Source organism: Marmota marmota, unplaced genomic scaffold, assembly GCF_001458135.2.
Source record: "Marmota marmota marmota unplaced genomic scaffold, marMar, whole genome shotgun sequence".
Classification (NCBI taxonomy): Eukaryota; Metazoa; Chordata; class Mammalia; order Rodentia; family Sciuridae; genus Marmota; species Marmota marmota.
Window position 1 is genome coordinate 270,909 of NW_025999963.1, and position 18,485 is coordinate 289,393.

An 18,485-nucleotide genomic window follows, 5' to 3' on the forward strand; every position below is an offset into this window, starting at 1 on the left:
ATTTGTATGTAACTATGAATAAATAGCCTTTATTTTTGGTGCCATTTGTTAGAGAAACATTTATGAGTCAATCATTCAGTTTCCTTCTCTTCTCCCTGTACAGGCAATACTAATATTTTATCTCTCAATAAATTCAATGCTAATCTTTCTGTCAACATATGCCTAAACTATTGAACAATGAAAATTAACACATTTTTTCCTCAAAATAACACAATTAGAAAACTTTGTAAAACGTTTTTATTTCACTATCAGTGAAATATGGTGAGATGAATGATTATTTTAATCAGCTTTTTCAATGCTGTGACCAAATGATCCAACAAGAACAATTTTAAAAGAGGAAAAGTTTCAGAGGTCTCAGTTCAGAGATAGCCAACTTCTTTCCTGGAGTCTGTAACTGAGGGTACAAGTACATCATGGCAGAAGATGGTGGAGGGAAGCCGCTCACATGGTGATCAGAAGGCAGAGAGAGAATCCACTGGCTCAATACAAAATATATATCCCAAAGGCATGCCCAGGGTGCTGATCTCCTTCCACAACCTACCTGTCTTCAGTCACCACTCACTTAATTCCCATCAGGAAATTAATTCATTGATGGGTTAAGGACTTCTTAACCCAGTCATTTCACCTCTTGGAATGTTTCAAGCACAAGATTTTGGGAACACCTAATATTTAAATCATAATAATGATCAATTTGTTCAAGAACAATCATCCTTATTCATATTTATAGTAGGATCTAAAAGTCTATTTCACATTTTCTTCACTCCATCACTTAAGATGGAGCCACATAATTTTCTCTAAAATGACATACAGTTCTATTATTTGACAATAGAAACTTAAGCATTATTATTGCTCTATTCCCTCAAATGTACAAATACACATGCCAGTGATGTGTAAACTGTTATCAAGATGTAATATCTATCAACACACTCCCTTAGAGATTCTAGATTCTGTCAGTAATAACACAATAGGTGAAATAACTGAGTCTACCAATTGCAAATTCATCAATTAAAAATATTCACCTAGAATATTCAAATATCAATTTCCTCCTAAGGCAGAATTTCAAGCTAAGATTAAACGTTTATTAACACTGCAGTGTTTCAAACATACTTTGAAGTTAATAATTAGTTCTTTGTGCACTTTCCTTCTCTTCTGTGTGCATTTACCCTGATTGGTGAAATGATACAACCTCTTAGCAAGCTGGAATCTAGTCACCTTGAACACTTTCTTTCTCTACTGGGAAAAATGTAGGCAATCATTGGACCACAATGATTATGTTTAAGTGTCTTTTGAATTCACCCACTTGACTTCATTGCCATCAGTGCAATGTAATGTAGCACTGTATTCATAATCAATTATTTTAATGTTTACTCGCTATAGTAATTTTTGCAACAATGTAAGTTTTTGGGAGGTATCATGACTATTATCCTAACCACTCAACCATCTAAAACTTGTTACATTGTCTCAAATGTACTAGATCAGTAAATATTTGTTAAGTTAATGAGTGAACACATTTTTACTACCACTAATTTTTGCCAGGTTCCCTTTCCGTTTGACTGAATGTAGTAGGACATGTGAGGGTCTATAAATATAAATTTAAAACATTCCAGAGAAGCCACGAAACATGTAAGTAAATTAAGTGTGAGTGCTATGGTCATTTTGGTCATAAACAAAACAAAACAAAACAAAAAAAACACCAACTATAGTTCCAGCAGACAAATGTGTTAGAGAGCTGCCTGATTTTGCTCTTCTTTGTCTCTATTGGACGAGCTCCAGGTAGATGCTGCTTTATCAGTTTGGAGCCAGAAAACTGATGAAAACAGTCCATGATGAAAATGTAATGTGAGAGAAATAAATCTTTGTAAGCCAGTGAGATTTAGAGGATCATTTGTTGCCTCTGTATGGCTACCTTATGCTGCCAGAGGACTGGTTAAAACATTAACTTATTTTTATTCTGACCTTATGCTATCCAAATTCTATTTTCTCTCTCTCCATTAAATGCCTTCCTTTGAAGTCAAATGGCATAATTGAAGTCTATGCAATCCATATCAGAATAATGGTTTATATCATATATAATAGAATACATATGATATAATGAAAAAATGATATTGATACGTATTTTAAAAGATCAAAAATATTTATTATATTATTTTATATGCATTCTTTAGCTTTATTAACATGTGGAATATAAGATTTAATGACATCTAGTAGTTACTTAATTTTCATATCATGGTTAAAGTATATGATTAAAATACTCATTATTCCTATTTCTGAACTGTTGCAGAAACTGTCAACATTACCATGACTTAAATTCTTATTTATAAGAAAATGCTGTTTTTCAGAGAGAGGAGTCTTTAAAACTGAGGCAATATGTTTTTCTTATTCAATTTCAAAGGAAGCTTGAGTTCTATCCACAGATATCCAACAGGATTTGGGGACTCCAAATACAGAATTGGTGATGCAACAGAGAGAAGTTTGTCAGGGAAAAAAAAAAGATATGGAAGCTCTAACCAAAACTCTAAAGTGGTTTCTAAAAGACTAAGTAAAAAGGAATGGATTCTATTTACTTCTCTTTAGAATGATGCATAAATAGAAAATGTCCATTAAAAAAAAACAGTTTTCATAGTGTGCTAAAAGATTCAAGACAAGCTATCTTATCAATCTTATCAATTTCTTCAGAACTTTTGATAAGTTACCAAATGAAGATCAGAAAGTAAGTTCAATATTTAAAGCCTAAGAAAAATATTAAAAGAAAATAGTGAATGAACATAAAATATTAACTTTTTAAAATGGGCATCTGTTCTTGTTACAGATTTAATGCTGAGCTGCTGCTTATTTCACAGCAGGAAATCATCCATCACGTCATGAATGTACTTGCTACACCAAGGAACTATCACTTCTATTAGGCTGAGTAAGTTGAATGGAGTCCTCTTCAGCTCAGTAGCATCCATGTACACACATATGTCACAGTATGTTTGTGTTGCATAGAAAATAAGTTCAAAAGCATCCACTTTTAATAATGTACTTGGTGAACTATTAAATTTAACTCCTTTAGTTGCATTTAAACATGGAAATATAAAACTTAACAATGCAATGAACCACCAATTAAACTTACCTAAATAAAATGGTTTACAATAGTCTTCAGGTTTGAAATTATTATTGAGTATTTTCATTTTATACTTAAAAATTCCTATTACCCAGAGTGATAGGAATATTATTCCTAAATAAACCAACAAAATAGTCATCCAAGAACATAAAATGGAATATAGCTTTTGTATCTATGTAAGTGTGTGTGTGTGTGTGTGTATATATATATATATATATATATATATATGTGTATATATATATATATATATATATATATAGAGAGAGAGAGAGAGAGAGAGAGAGAGAATGAGAGAGAGAGAGAGAATGAGAGAGAGTGCATATATGTGTGTGCATGAAATAGTGTGTATATTAGATTAGCAAGTCTAAATATGAAGTCATAATTGAACTCCTTGAAAGAGAGAACAGAAACCAGGAAGTCATTAAGGAGAATACTGAAGTAATTTTGAATTTTCAACATTGTAATGTTTTATGGTTTCAATGTAATATTTTTTTCAAAATATAAGATAGTGTATTCATAAGTCTCTCCACTTTTTCTTTTTCTTTTGTTTTTGTTTTGGTTGGAAATGTGATTATAAGAATCAAAGAGTTTATAAAAATTGTGAAAAATAAAGATTGTACAATTTTGAGCCTCACCCCCATTCTGGATTCCTCCCCCCACCCCATAGTTAGAATCACTTATACTTATCCATAGGCTTTATATAAATTTTTACATATTTTTCAAAGAAAATAATGTAAGGCATAGACACATATGTGTGCATGTATATGGTGACATCTTGCCCTGCAATTTGACTCTGTATCTCTTACAGAGGCCCATCTTTTACTATTGTCTTGTTTCATTGTTCTTAGTATACCAAAACAGAATGCTGACATGGTCACAGAGCAACTTTTGTTCTCAATAGAACGATGTGTGGACATTATATTTGTGTGTGTGTGTGTTTGTGTGTGCACGTGTGCATGCGTTTTTTTTTTTGTGTGTGTGTGAGAGAGACAAAGAGAGAGAACTACAATGAAAACAAATAGAAACTACCCTATAGTCTATATCTTGTAATAACAACACAGGATGAGAAACTGCTATTTTACATCATTGTAGTCTTGTTATGTAATGTGATGGTAAGTGAACACATGGGACACGTAACCAAAAATAACTTTTTTTTTAGTGTAAAATTTACCATTTTAATCTCTGGAAGGTATACAGACAGTGCTATTTAGTGCATTAGAAACTAAAATGGTGCATTGGTAGTCAGGGGCTATGTGAGGGGTAATGTGGAGTTGTGGATTAATTGGTACAGAGGTCCAGTTGAGGAAGTTGAAAGGTTCTGGAGCTGGACACCTCCTTTTCTTATATCACACATAAATAAAACTACTTCCAATGAAATTATGACACAAAATTTTTGTTCAGTTTGTTTCCAGGTCTGCTATAATGGTGAAATGTACTCATATGAAAGAGCTCGAAATTTCTTGGACCCTGAGTTGCATTTCACATTGTTACATGCAATTCTTCTGTAATAGCTTCATTTACGTGTGTGAATTTTACTGTCTCATGTCACAAAATACGCTTAGTTTGTGCTTTGCTAGGAGATGAGGGATGGTGGTCTTTCCTCCAGCCGTGTTTGTTCCAAAGTTAAATTTATGTCACTATCTTTGATTCCAATGCTGTAACCTCTAGTTTCCTGTTGGAGAGGTGTAAATGTTCCTTTTAGTTTCAGTTCCAAATTACATTGTAACCATTTTGAAGTCAGTGAGAGAAAACTAATTTCACACATGTGGTGTCAAAAATGTGAAAAATTAACCTGTAAAGACAGTGACCTGACAGCCATAACCTCATCTGCGTACACTCAGAAAAATGGCATCTTTGCTATAGCTGCCTCACTGCTGACAGCAATAAGACAAAATAAGTTTTTAGATATATCCCAATTCAGAAGTGCTCATCTGGAACAATATCATCACTTATGCATTGACCTGATGTGGTGCACTGGCAAAATTCAATGATGACAGAAACTTTCTTTCTTAAATTCTGTAGAAAATATGTTCCAATAAATTTTATACAAGAATTCTATCTACCCCTATTATTTAATTTATCTTCATTATCGCTAAGTTAATATAATGTGAATGCCCTAAGAAGTTCTGTGAATACAAATTTTTCCAAAAAATCCAGGGCCCACTTTTAAAAGGTTAATATATCATCCTTTGCATCTATGACAAACTGATTAGAGGCTATTATTGTTTCTGTAGCTAGAAGCCTTGTTGAAAGAAAAGTACCCCCAAATGGAAAATATGTCTGTTAGCATGCACCATTTCTCTTGCCAGTACCATATTTTGAAATAAAACGCTTCAAAAATTCTGTATAAAAAGGCAAAAACAAGTATTTCAATCATTCTGGTCATATTCAAAAGATCAAATGTCAAAAGTGACTGTAATTGATACAGTTTGTACTAGATTATTTAGTTGCTAAAAAACAGGAATGTTGAACAAATAATCTTTAAATTCAGAAGTAATGATAGTTTTATAGGTTTTGTTTGTTTGTTTTAAGTCAGGCAACAAAACAGACACATTTAGAGTTTAAAATAGAAATGGCTTGTTCTATAGCCTAGTTAAGCAGTAGCTCTCCAAGTTTGCTCCTGAGAAATTCAGAAGCTGTTTACATTCCCAAAATACACTAAAACAGGAGGTATAGAGCTCAATAGGGAAGAATGGATCCCCAGGGGTAATCATCCCTACCAAAATAGGGGAAGGAGCTATCAAGACAGCACTAACAGCTGTCCATTACATCTTAACAAATGCTGCAAAGTATGTTCAGTTAATTCTCAAACATTAACAAACATTTCTTTTCTTTTTTCTTTTTTCCCCCTTATTTTTCCTACTACAGACAATCGTCTTTGGGCATTTGTGGGGTTTTATATTCCCCCACTTTTTTTATTTGTTACTTTTTGGAGGTGGAATTGTTCAGAGATAATTAAATATTTTGAGGTTATTTATGCATATTTAAAATATTGTTCGACAAATTATGTAATAAGTTTCCAATGCCATAGCTTAAATATAGTTTCCTTTATCTTATATGAGAATTAAAGATTGGTGTTATTCCCAATAAACAACTCTGCTTGAAGTTCAAGGCATTGTTCCATTTCCATCATGTCCCATTAAACAGAAAGAAGGAACGAGTAGGTGGGAAGAAAAAATATGAACTTCAGAGACAGAATAAGCATTGCTAAATTAAGACTTTACACTCCCCAATCCATAGTATCCAATATCCAAGCTGTAGAGTTAGTAAGAGAAAATCTCAAAGAAACAAAGTAGTGGTTATTTTAATTCACTTCCCTCATGATATGTCAATTGTGGAGACCAAGAAAGAAACAAGGTAATAAATTACCTAAGTATTAACTGATGAGGCATATCATATACTTGAAACACACATATATATAAAATATATTTTACATATTTAGTAGTTAAATACATATATATTTTAAATTTGCTTAAAACATTTAATTCACTAACTTTCATGTGCCTGTAGACTCTGGCTAAATTTTTCTGTATATGTATGTGCAAGTCAAAATATAAAAAAATACATTTGTATTTGATTTTACACTCTTATAGACAAAGAATTAAACTTGAAATTAGTAACAAAAAGTAAATCCTCTTACTGGTGAAGCTCTATATCAGTAAAGCTTTCCTAGATAATGCTTGATTAAATCAAGAATTAAATGAAATTGTTTGAAAATACAATATCCATGTAAATACATAGGGCTAGTAGAAATGGTGTCTGGAATAAAATTTATAGCATCAATTTTTAATATTACAACATAAGATTAAATAATTTTTTTAAAAAGTAAATAAGAAGATAAAAATTTTAAACTGAAAAAAACAAGACTAAATAAGAAAAGATTTAAAATAAAGTCTCTAAATTGATTATAAAATACTCTAAACAAAACAAGATCTTGATTTTTTTAAAAAAATCTATAAAATTAAAATAAATAAAGCAAAGTCACTAGTATAAATTGTAAATTATTGGAGCTATAATAATAGATGCAAAAGAAAAAAAAGTGCTTACAAATAAAAATTTTTAACCACATGCAAATGAATTGACCATCTTGTTGAGTTAGCTAAAATTTGATGGAATACATGTGAAAAAATAATAAGAAATGTTATCCAGGATTACAGCATAGACATAGGGAAGTTTCATCCTACACAATGATAGTAGCCTAATCCACTTCACATCTTACCCTGGACAGTCCCACACCTGAGGAAGGAAGGTTATTTTCTGTATTCACAGAATGGTTCTGTATGATTTAGCTTTATCTTTTCTGACTCTACAGGAGTACAATTTCTTCCAGACTATTTGAGCTGGGCATTCAATCAAGTGCCATCAGCTCTCCTACGTCTCAGTCCTTCAGAGCCAGCCTAGAATAGATTCTCTCAGCCCTCAAGCTCCCATGCCTTTGAATTACATCACAGGCCTTGCTGGGTATCCTGCTCATGGGCAGTAGATGATGGGACTTTTCAAAGCACTTTTCAATTCACTTAAGTCAATACCTTAAAACAAATTTCTTCCTAGAGAGCCAGGTAGGTAGATTGGTAGACAGATTCTGTGGGTTTTGTTTTTCTGGTGAACAATGATTAATATAGGTTTTGCTATCAGGAGTGGTTCAGAGGAACATAATGTATTTTTTTTAAAAGTGTTTTCAGGGTCATCTCTGGATTTTCTAATCTTGTTAGATTGAAAGACACCAATGATCTTGATTCCAGTAGTTTATAGAACTCTGATTGGTTGTATGACTAGGCAATATAGATATAGGAGGTATCTGCATTGGGCATTTTAACGCAGCCACTTATAAAGAGGAAAGAGCTGGGTAACTATGGATAAAATAAAATAATTTTGAACACTTGTGTAAAAATAATGAATGAAATAAGGTTGGCTAGTTCCTCACAATGTTTGTTGGGCAAACTTGTAAAAGAAAAAGGTGAGCTCAGGGATTACAGTTCCCAGACCAAAGGCTGCCTAACTGCCTTGCAGGTATTTATGTGTGTCCTGAAGGAAGCCCTTATCTCCTATAGCATTAGGGCTAAGGTTGTTGAAAATCAAATACAGAATGTCATCCTGTGTCTGCATGAATTAAAAGCAAATTGATCTCCCAAATTTTCAGGGAGTCTGCTGTTTTAGTCAAAAATCAAAATCTATAAATTGGAAATGTGTAGAAAGATCTTGATGAAGTGTCAGACTTTAAAGTCATCAATTCTAGTGAATCTTTTATGCCAGCAGAAAAAGGCTCTTAATCCCCATGGCAGCAACATTGTGAAATTGCAGTGACAGTGGCGTCCCCAGTCCTAGTGGTGTCATACTTTATACCCTAACCGAGTGAATGCATTTTGCATTGCCTGAGAGTACCTCAAAACCTCCCTCCCTACATATACCCAGGTCGTTTCTGGGGAAGATAGTGATGATGTTTCTCAGTACCTGTATGTATCATTTCTATTTGTTTCTAGACTTACTGCACAACACAAGTTTCAGCATATCCTAAGAGTTGAGGTATATACCAGGAGGATGAGGTTATGACCCAGGAGGCTGTATGCTGTACTCCTAAAAGAGCCACTTTGGTTTTATAATTTCGACAAACTAGTTCATCTTCTTGGGGATAGATATGAAGGGGATAGACACGAAAGATATGAGATTGGGATGTAAAGAAAATAAAGTTGGATCAGGACAGATTTATAAATGCATGCACAATAAGCAGAGATTCAATTTGCTTTACCTCAGGGAGTAACAACAACAGTTGATTTTTGTTTGTCTGAACATAGGTAGAAAGGTATTCCACCTTGACTCAATTGGAAGGGGCAGTGAAGAATTGGTTTAACTAAAGTTTGAGGACATTTAATGTTGAAATGTAATTATTGTTTAAGACATAACTAACCAAAGTGGGAAGGTCTAGGAGACACACCTTTTCCTAATACTATGAGAAGAAAATGTGAAGTGAACCCAAAAATGTGTAAGGTGAACCCAAATCCCTTTGGTGGATTACTCTTGTCTATAGGTTACAATATGTCATGGGAACTGTAGCCACTGATTTAAGGGAAACAAATGCAATAGAAGTAATCAGAGCCTTTGATGTCTCCAAAGACAACATGGGCATGGTTACCATAAGGGACAATAAAATGAAAGGAGCAATCAAAGTAACCTGACATGCACAGACCTATATCATGATAACTTGATCATGGTATTTCTAGAATGAAAGAGATGGAAATCTACTAAATTTTTGCTTAATCTGTGCAAGCAGAAAATTCTATGTCAAGTGAACAAAATTCTGACATGAATTACAAAAGTTCAGGTCCCTCAATCAGTGTCCAGATTGGAGTCAGTTTATAGATCTATAACAGAACTCCTTGAATGAAGGAGAGTCAGATTCCCTTAAAAAATCTTTAGTAAAGGGATTTACAACTTTTTTTCATCATTGGGGAAAAGGAAGCAATTAGACCTTAAAGTGACTACTGAGCTGACCCTGATTCCAGGAGACCCCAAATATATCTGTGATACCTCACCCAGTCATTATAGGATTTTATGGAGTTTAAGTTATCAATGGAGTTTAATCTCAGGTCCATCTCCTACTGGGATTAGTGAGTTCTCAAAGCTGTTCAATGGTTATTTTCCCAGCTTCAGATATATAATTGGAATAAGCATACTTAGAAACTGAAAAAGTGCACACATTAGCTCTCTGATTTGTGAAGGGAGATCTATTATGTTGGGAAAGGCAATTAGAAGCTGTAAGATTTCCCTCAAAGAAAAAAAAAGTAAAAGAATAAAATGAACATGAAGCAAAAAAAAAAAAAAAAGTGCAAGAGTTGCAAACATTAGTATCATGAGGACTGAAAAGGGTGGTGAGTCCCACCACATTCCTATCCATTGCTCCCATTTGGCCTGTGCAGAAGACAACAGATCTTGGAGAATAGCAGTGGATTATTGTAAGTTTTGACAGATATGGCTTCATTTTTTTACCAAATTAATACAAAACCTGGTACTTAATAAGCATCAATATTGATCTGAAAAATGCCCTTTTATTCATTAATGTTTGCAATGTCTGCTAGAATAGTTTCTATCAACTTGAATGGCCAGCCATGTAGCTTCTCTGCCCTATAACATGGTTGTATCAGTTCTCCAGCCCTGTGATATTCTTTAATTTGCAGGGATCTTGATCACCTTTCCCTTAATATTGATTAATTTGATTGAAGAAATTGTACTTATTGAGCCTAACCACTACTGTAGACTTATTGTTAAGATATTTATATGCCAAATAATTTACAAACCTGGTAAAATTCAGGGTCCTTTTACCTCAGTGAAACTTCCAGGACTCCTATGGTGTGGGACATATCTAAACATCCCTTCACAGATGAAGAATAAGTTGTGGCTATGGCACCTCCCACAACCAAAAATGAGGCACAATGTCCAATGCTTACTTCTGTATTTCCCAGTAAACATGTTCTTTATTTGGGGTGTGTTACTCTATCCCATTTATTGAATAAAAAATGTTCATTTGCAAGAGGCTCAAGAAAAATCACTTTAACAAATATAGGCTTTTGTGCAAGTTGCTCTGACACTTGGACCTAGCAAGCACTATCATGCTTTAAGTGATGTTGGCAAAAGAGGATGTGGTTTGGAGACATCAATAGACCCTAGATAAGTGAATGGAAATGTGGCTGTCAGGATTTTAGAGTATATCCTACTTACCAATGAGGATAACCCCGACTAGCAAAAAGCTCTTATCCTGTTACTGGGTCTTAGTGAAGAAAAAAGGCTTATCTATGACCACAAATTTATCATGCATTTTGACCTACCAATCATGAATTTGGTATATCTGACCCACAAAGCCTTAAAGTTGGGCATTAACAGCAGTACTCCATCATCAAATAGAAGTGGTGCATCTGTGCACGGGCCTGTGTTGGCTCTGAATGTGCAAGTATTTTACATAAAGAAGTGTCACAAATGCCATTTGTCCCCACTCCTTCTATGTTGCTACCTTTTTCCAGGTTGTACCTGTGGACTCATGGAGATATTTCTATAGTCAGTTTTATTATATAGATTTCCTTGGGTCTGAAGAGTAATTTTTTTCTATATATTTCAAAAGAAACTATTTGGCTTGTACCTTTTATGATTTATAATGCACCCTACTGTGTATTTATTTAGTTTATTTAGAAATTTTGTCTTTATGAATGTAGTTGTCCATTTTCTTCCCCTGATTTTGGAATTTGAGGTCATTATTTCTCTAAATAGGCTTTTTCACCAATATTCAGTCTTCTCTGCTCAGGGACTCATATGTACAATTCACTTGATGGGGTTTGAAAAGGCACACAGTCTTTATCTGTTCAATTCCCCTTAGCTTTGTTCCACTCTCTGGCAAATTTCAAATGGCCTGTCTCCTATTTAACCGATTCCTTCTACTGCTTGATCAAGCTTGCTGTTGGACTACTTTAGTAGACTTTCATGTTTAATTATGTTCTTCATTTGAAAAATTTTTATTTTATTTAATTTTTATAAATCTTTATCTTTGTCGATATTCTGACTTTGTTCATGTATTATTATCCTTATTTAATTTGGTTGTATGAATACTCATAATTTAAAACTTACTAAATTTCCTTAGGAGCCTTAATTTTTATTCTTGGTAAGGCTCTTCATAATTTCATAGACATTTATTTTGTTCCTTGCTTATATTGTCACTTTCACCGATCACGTTTCTTTATTCTTCATATTACTCATAGGTTTGTCTTGGTGTATTCAAAGATGAAAAACTACTATCTCTCTCAGTTTTTATGGACTGTCATCAACCAAGGAAATCCTTCTTTGAGCAGTCCAGCTGGAGATTTTGCATAACTCTTTCAAACCTTATGTGTAATATATCCTTAATGGACTTCAGCATTCAAAATCTTAATAAGAGGGATTTATTGGTTTCTTTCTTTGCTCAACTTATGATCCTGTAATTTTTACTCCTTCAGGTTTCTTGCTGATTTGCAGTTTCTTAAAATGACATGTGGGAAGCATGCTCCACCACTCTCCCACCTCCATAAAGAAGCCTTAAATCCTATTTTTCCAGTCTTTCACAGCTGTGTGGTTGATACAGGAAACCACCCATCCCTTTTTCCTTGTTACCAAGTGCCCCCACCAAATAATTCTGTCAGCATACCTAAAAGATGAGACAGAAAATAACACTGTGAGCAGTAAAACAAAAGACCAAAATGTTAAAAAAAAGTATTCCAATCTCTCTTTTCTGCAGAAGATGTAGTTGCAAGCCAAGGTCTCTCTCAGCTCTATACTGTGCCAGCTTGTCAAGAGCTGATATGGATAAAGTAAAAGTGCCCTTCTTGCCCATTTCAAGTCGGCTGTCCTTAACCGTGTGCTCATTTGGAATACTGTAACATCTTAACTGGATTTTTGCACTTTCCATTAAGATATTTGGATCTATATATAATTGTTAAATAAGTTTAAATATGAAGAAACAAGGTCTGGGACTTCCTATTCTCCCATCTTGCTGATATTACTCTTAGTATTTGTATTGTTCATGTTGTGCTAAGAACATCAATAGAATACTTCAAAATCACTTTTGTACATATTGTAGAATGTAACTAGTGAATAAATGTATCAATGCTGTGGGGAACCAGGGTTCTCAGTGTGAGAAGACAGAATCAAATGTGAGAGGATGATAGGAATAAGGGGAAACTTATAGAATTTTTTAATTGCACTAATCTATATTTCTATATTTATATTCCTAGGTATCATATTTTTTCTAGCCTTAAACCACAAGCAATGTTATAGCCAATGTGCTTAGCTCTTATTTTTGAAATATCATTCTGCGAGTTCACAACTAAAGAAAACAATAATTCCAGCACTTTAGAAGAGACAGTCTTCTTTACTATTGATCTATTTGTTTATCTTCACAAAAGTATAGTGTCCTGATTACTCTCTTTCTATAGTAAATCTTGAAATCAGATAATGTCAGCTTTCTAAAATGTGTTTCTCTCAAATTTGTTATTTTTCAAAATTGTTCTGACTATTTGAGGCCTTTGAATTACATATAAATTTCACAATCACCTTTTGATTTTTTGGACACACTGCTATAGGGTTAAATAGGGTTACATTGACTCTGTACACCAATTTGAAGAGAATTTGTTTCTTAATACTATCTTCTAATTCCACAAGGATTGCATCTCCATGTATATAGACTTCTAAATTCTTTCACCTATATTTATAGATTTCACTGTAAAATGTGTGCACTTCTTTTATTAAATATATGCAAATTTATTCCATCTGATGATGTTTTAAATGCAATCTATATTATATTTAAATTATTTTATATATTTTAAATATATTTTTAAATTATTTTTTATATATTTTGAATTATTTGATGTTAGTATAGTGCCCCATTCACCACATGGAGCTTTTCTATAATTCTTTGCAGATAAAAGGAACTCTTCCTTTCAAATTTGATAATAGCATTGTGTTTAGGGAACAGAATTTGGAAATGTCAGAAATAAAAACAAAATTTGTAGAGAAGATGGTTGGGTAAGTGGTGGCTGTGCAGAGAGAGAGGGAGACAGAGACATAGAGTAAAAGACAAAGACAGATTGGTTTATGGGTTTGGCAACAGACTCAGAATGTGGAACGAAAGGAAAGAAAAAGAACTATGTTAAATCATACTTTCTTCTTAGTAAAATAAATGCTGGAAGAAAATTGAAGAATTTTTAATTTGTATTACCCAAGAGCTCAAAATATATATTAAACATTTAGTTTAAGGAGTGTAGAATCCAGAATGAAGATGTGAATTAGAACACATATAGTCATGACATTTTTTAAGTGGACGTAAAATTCAAGGAAGAGGAAAGACAAGAAAAACGTTCAAAATGTCTCACCCTGATTACATCTGTGAAGCAAAATACCAACCTTAAAATGTTTTAAACCATTTGGATTGCTTTCTGAATTACAGAATGCCAGATATATAAGTAAATGAAAAAGACATAGTTTTAATTAAATGGAACTTTTTTTTTTTTTCAAAGCAGTATGTGTTCATCTTGAATAAGTATATAAAGTTTGGTAAAGTCTTTAGTACTTTCTCTGAATCAATTTGACCTTTTAGTGTGTTTCTTCAGATTACTGATGCTTTGGTACATTCCCTTTATTAAGTCATATTTTTGAATTTCATTTTACAAAATTATTTTGCAAAGGCTTGAGAGTTACCAGTTGTATGACTTTGTGTAAACCTTTCTCTTACTTATAGACACAGTTAGAGCATAATTATAACCCATTAAGCTCTCGTTTTTAACATGTGTCAAACACTGGTAAACAGCAAGCCTGGAGAGAATCAGCAGGGTGCTGACTTTTCTTAAGAAACTCTCTTCCAGAAATATAATAGATGGAATGATTATTTAGGAAGCACTGATAGAGCAATATATGTCCATTACAGGAAATGCTACTTTCCTTTTGAACTTTTGAAACAAAGGAATAAATGTGCAACAAGAAGTATGAATGAATAAAGATTAAATTATGAAGAATAAATGACAAGTTGTAAATATGCATGGGATTTATTGTATCTTAATTATTCACAGCTAAGATTTTGACTAACATTTATAAGATTTTTATCTGAATGTTGAAAACCGAATAACGATTGATTGAAAGGAAAGAAGAAAAAGAACTAGATTTATTTAGCTTTTCCATTTTTATTAATAGTACTATACGTTCAATTAAAGCATTGAAAATCTTCTTAATACTTTAGTTAAGATTCATGTCTGGATTTTAAATACAAAGATACCAGATTTCTTTAAAAAAAGTTATATACCCTAAGATCATTGCAAAATATATATTTTTAACATATTTGAGGTGGAATAAAAAATAATGCCCAAAATATATGTAAACATTCTTTAGAAGTACAAATATGACTTTATTTGAATAAAAGACCTTTCTTTGTATGTATACTTAAGGTCCTTGAGGTAGGTTACCTAAATAGTACTCTTCTGACAGACAAAACACCAAAAGACAGACATAGAAGAGAAAGCCATGTGAAGATACAGGAAAAAATTAGATCCACTAGAGGCCCTGACACCTGGATTTCAGCTACCTTTTTCTAGGAACAAAAGATAATACAATTTTTCTCTCTTCTTTTCAAAATAGTCTTTAATTTATAGAGTATATTTAAATTAAGCAATATTGAGTAAAAAAGGTACGTCAATTTCCCATATGTGCAACCACACAAGCACCACATCCTCCACTCACAATGTCTTGCACTAGTGAAACATTGTTACACTTGATAAATCACTTGAAGTTCAAAGCTTACCCAAGAGTTTATGATTAGCATAGTATATTATATGCATTTGGAGAAATTTCTAATGTTACGTACCAACCACTATGGTATTTAAAAAAATATTTTCACTCTTATTAAAATACTGTGTTCCGCAAATTCATCCCTTCTTCATCTCTAACTCTTGGTAACTGATAATTAAAAAAAAATAATAATCTTTTAACCTTTTCCAGAATGTCATACAGTTGGGATCATATAGGATGTAGTCTTCTCAGTTTAGCTTCTTATCCTTAATAATATTCATTTAATATTCTTCCATGCCTCTTTATGAATCAAGAGCTCCTATCTTTTGAAGACTGAGAAACATTCCATGTCTAAATATAGCACTGCTCATCCACGCACCACTGTAGGACTTCTTGCTTGTTTCCAAATCTGTCAATTATGAATAAAGCTGCTTTAAGTATACATGATGACATAAGTTTTTATTTAATTTGTATAAATACTAGGGAGCTCAATTATTGAAATGCATGTTAACATTGTGTTAAAATGTATAACAAGTCCAAAACTGTTTTACAAATTGATTGTACTATTTTGCACTGCCACCATCAATTAATGACAGTTCCTTTGGTTCCACATCATTACTAGCAGCCAGTATTAATATTTAGTATTTTGGTCACTCTAATAGGTATGTAGGACTGGGAATGCAGCTAAACAGCAGAGTGCTTGTCTAATATGCATGTAAGCACTGGTTCAATTCCCAGTACCACAAAAACAAAATACAGGCATGGAGTAAGTTTCATTGTTGTTTGAATTTACAACTGTCTAATGATATGTGATGTTGAACATCTCATATACTAATGTGCTATCTGTATGTCTTCTTTGGTGAGGTGTCTGTTCTGATCTTTTGCATTCTTTTATTCTCTTTTCTTTCATTCTTTTTTTTTTTTTTGATACTGGGGTTTAACTCAGGGGCACCTGACCAAGGAGCCACATCCCCAGCCCTATTTTGCGTTTATTTAGAGATAGGGTCTCACTGAGTTGCTCAATACTTCATTGAACTTGTAATCCTCCTGCCTCAGTGGAAGATAGGCATGTGCCACTGTGCCCAGGCGGTAGTTATTTTCTTATTGTTCAACTTTAGGAACTCTTTGAACATTTTGCATAACAATCTTCTATTAGATGTTTTTTGAAAATATTTTCTAACAGTCTTATATGTAATGAGAATGACATATTCTCATTCTTTTCAATTTTGGTTTTAAGAGACCAAGTTTTTTGTTTGTTTGTTTTGTTTTATTTTTATTTTTTTTACACTGTAGCACCAGGAAACCAAAGCAATATTGAAAAAAAAAATGAACCTAGTTTTCTTCAATATCTTTTCTTTGTTTAGAAATCAAAATCAAATATTACCTCTAGTCATGTGGAGTATAAAATTCAGAACTAATCCCCGAAGATTAACTTGAATATTAAGGATAAATGAAGAAACTTAAATATCTTGAGATATGGAATTATACATTGCCTTCCCAATATCCTGGGTAGCTTATCCTAGGGAATATCTAGAAATAAGGGAAGCCTGAATTGAAGAATAGCACTCTTGAGTGCATCACAAAGCTTTACTGAGTGGGTCCCTAATAAACACTGCATATTTTCAATTTGGGTCTCTAAAGGATCCCTCTAGAATAAAAGTAATTTGAAATTATGGTTTGACAGAGCCTAAATCCAAAATACCCCAGTTGTTACAATTAGATTAAAGTGATCAGGGATGGCTAAAGTCCCTTGTCTTCAGCCTGAAGCAATCAAAAAAATTCTCTGTAGAAAGAGCCCATGATTCTGGGCTAAATTTTTCTCCTGCTTTCAAAAAAGTAACCTTCAGTAATCAGTAAAAATCATCAGGAATTTCAGAATAAAAGGTGAAACAAGGGGCAAAAGGAACTAAAGACTGTACCAGAATTGATCTCAAAATAAATTTGGATTAGGAAATTATACGTTATTAAAAATTATAGTCTTTACCAGTTAACAAGCAAACACAGACTCAAAAAAAAAAATCCCCCTTTATTATGCACTGAGCACTGTTAAAGCATGTTTTACTTATGGACTCACTTAATGATACATGCTATTAATGTGCAGATAAAGAGGATCAGACATTTAGAATATGTTCAAAGTTGCACAGCTCCTAAGATGAAGACCTGAGATTCCACTCCACAAGGCCTTGTTCTATGCTGGTGCTCACTCATACTGTGTCAGACTCACTCTGCCCATAAGCATCTGTTCACTGCTGGGTGGGCCAAGTATTCCTCTGTCATCGACTACCCTTCCTTGTTTTGCTAAAGCTAAACCTTGCCCTGAATTTGTCAGTGTCTTAGTTTTCTATATGTATATTCCTACATTTATTTTCAAACTGAAATGCAATTTACTTAGCGTCTTACTCCTCCCTGATTTTATCTGAACTCTTGACTCCTCAGGTCGAATGCACTCTAACTTTGTTGTATTTCTCTTCACTACACTGCTGAGTTGAACGTCTTTTCCTCTTCATATATCCACCTTGTTAATATTTTTAAGGAGCAAACCTCCCATCCTTTTCCTAACCAAAAATGTCTCTAAGATTCTGAGTTATCCATTTACATGATAAATAAGGGTTTTCTGAGTTTATCTCAAAGATTTCTTTTTTTTTAATTTATTTTTTTATTGGTTGTTCAAAACATTATAAAGCTATTGACATATCATATTTCATACATTAGATTCAAGTTGGTTATGAACTCCCAATTTTACCCCAAATACAGATTGCAGAATCACATCGGTTACACATCCACATTTTTACATAATGCCCTATTAGTAACTGTTGTATTCTGCTACCTTTACTATCCTCTACTATCCCCCCTCCCTCCCCTCCCATCTTCTCTCACTACCCCATCCACTGTAATTCATTTCTCTCCTTGTTTATTTTCCCATTCCCCTCACAACCTCTTATATGTAATTTTGTATAACAATGAGGGTCTCCCTCCATTACCATGCAATTTCCCTTTCTCTCCCTTTCCATCCCACCTCATGTATCTGTTTAATGTTAATCTTTTCTTCCTGCTCTTCCTCCCTGCTCTGTTCTTAGTTGCTCTCATTATA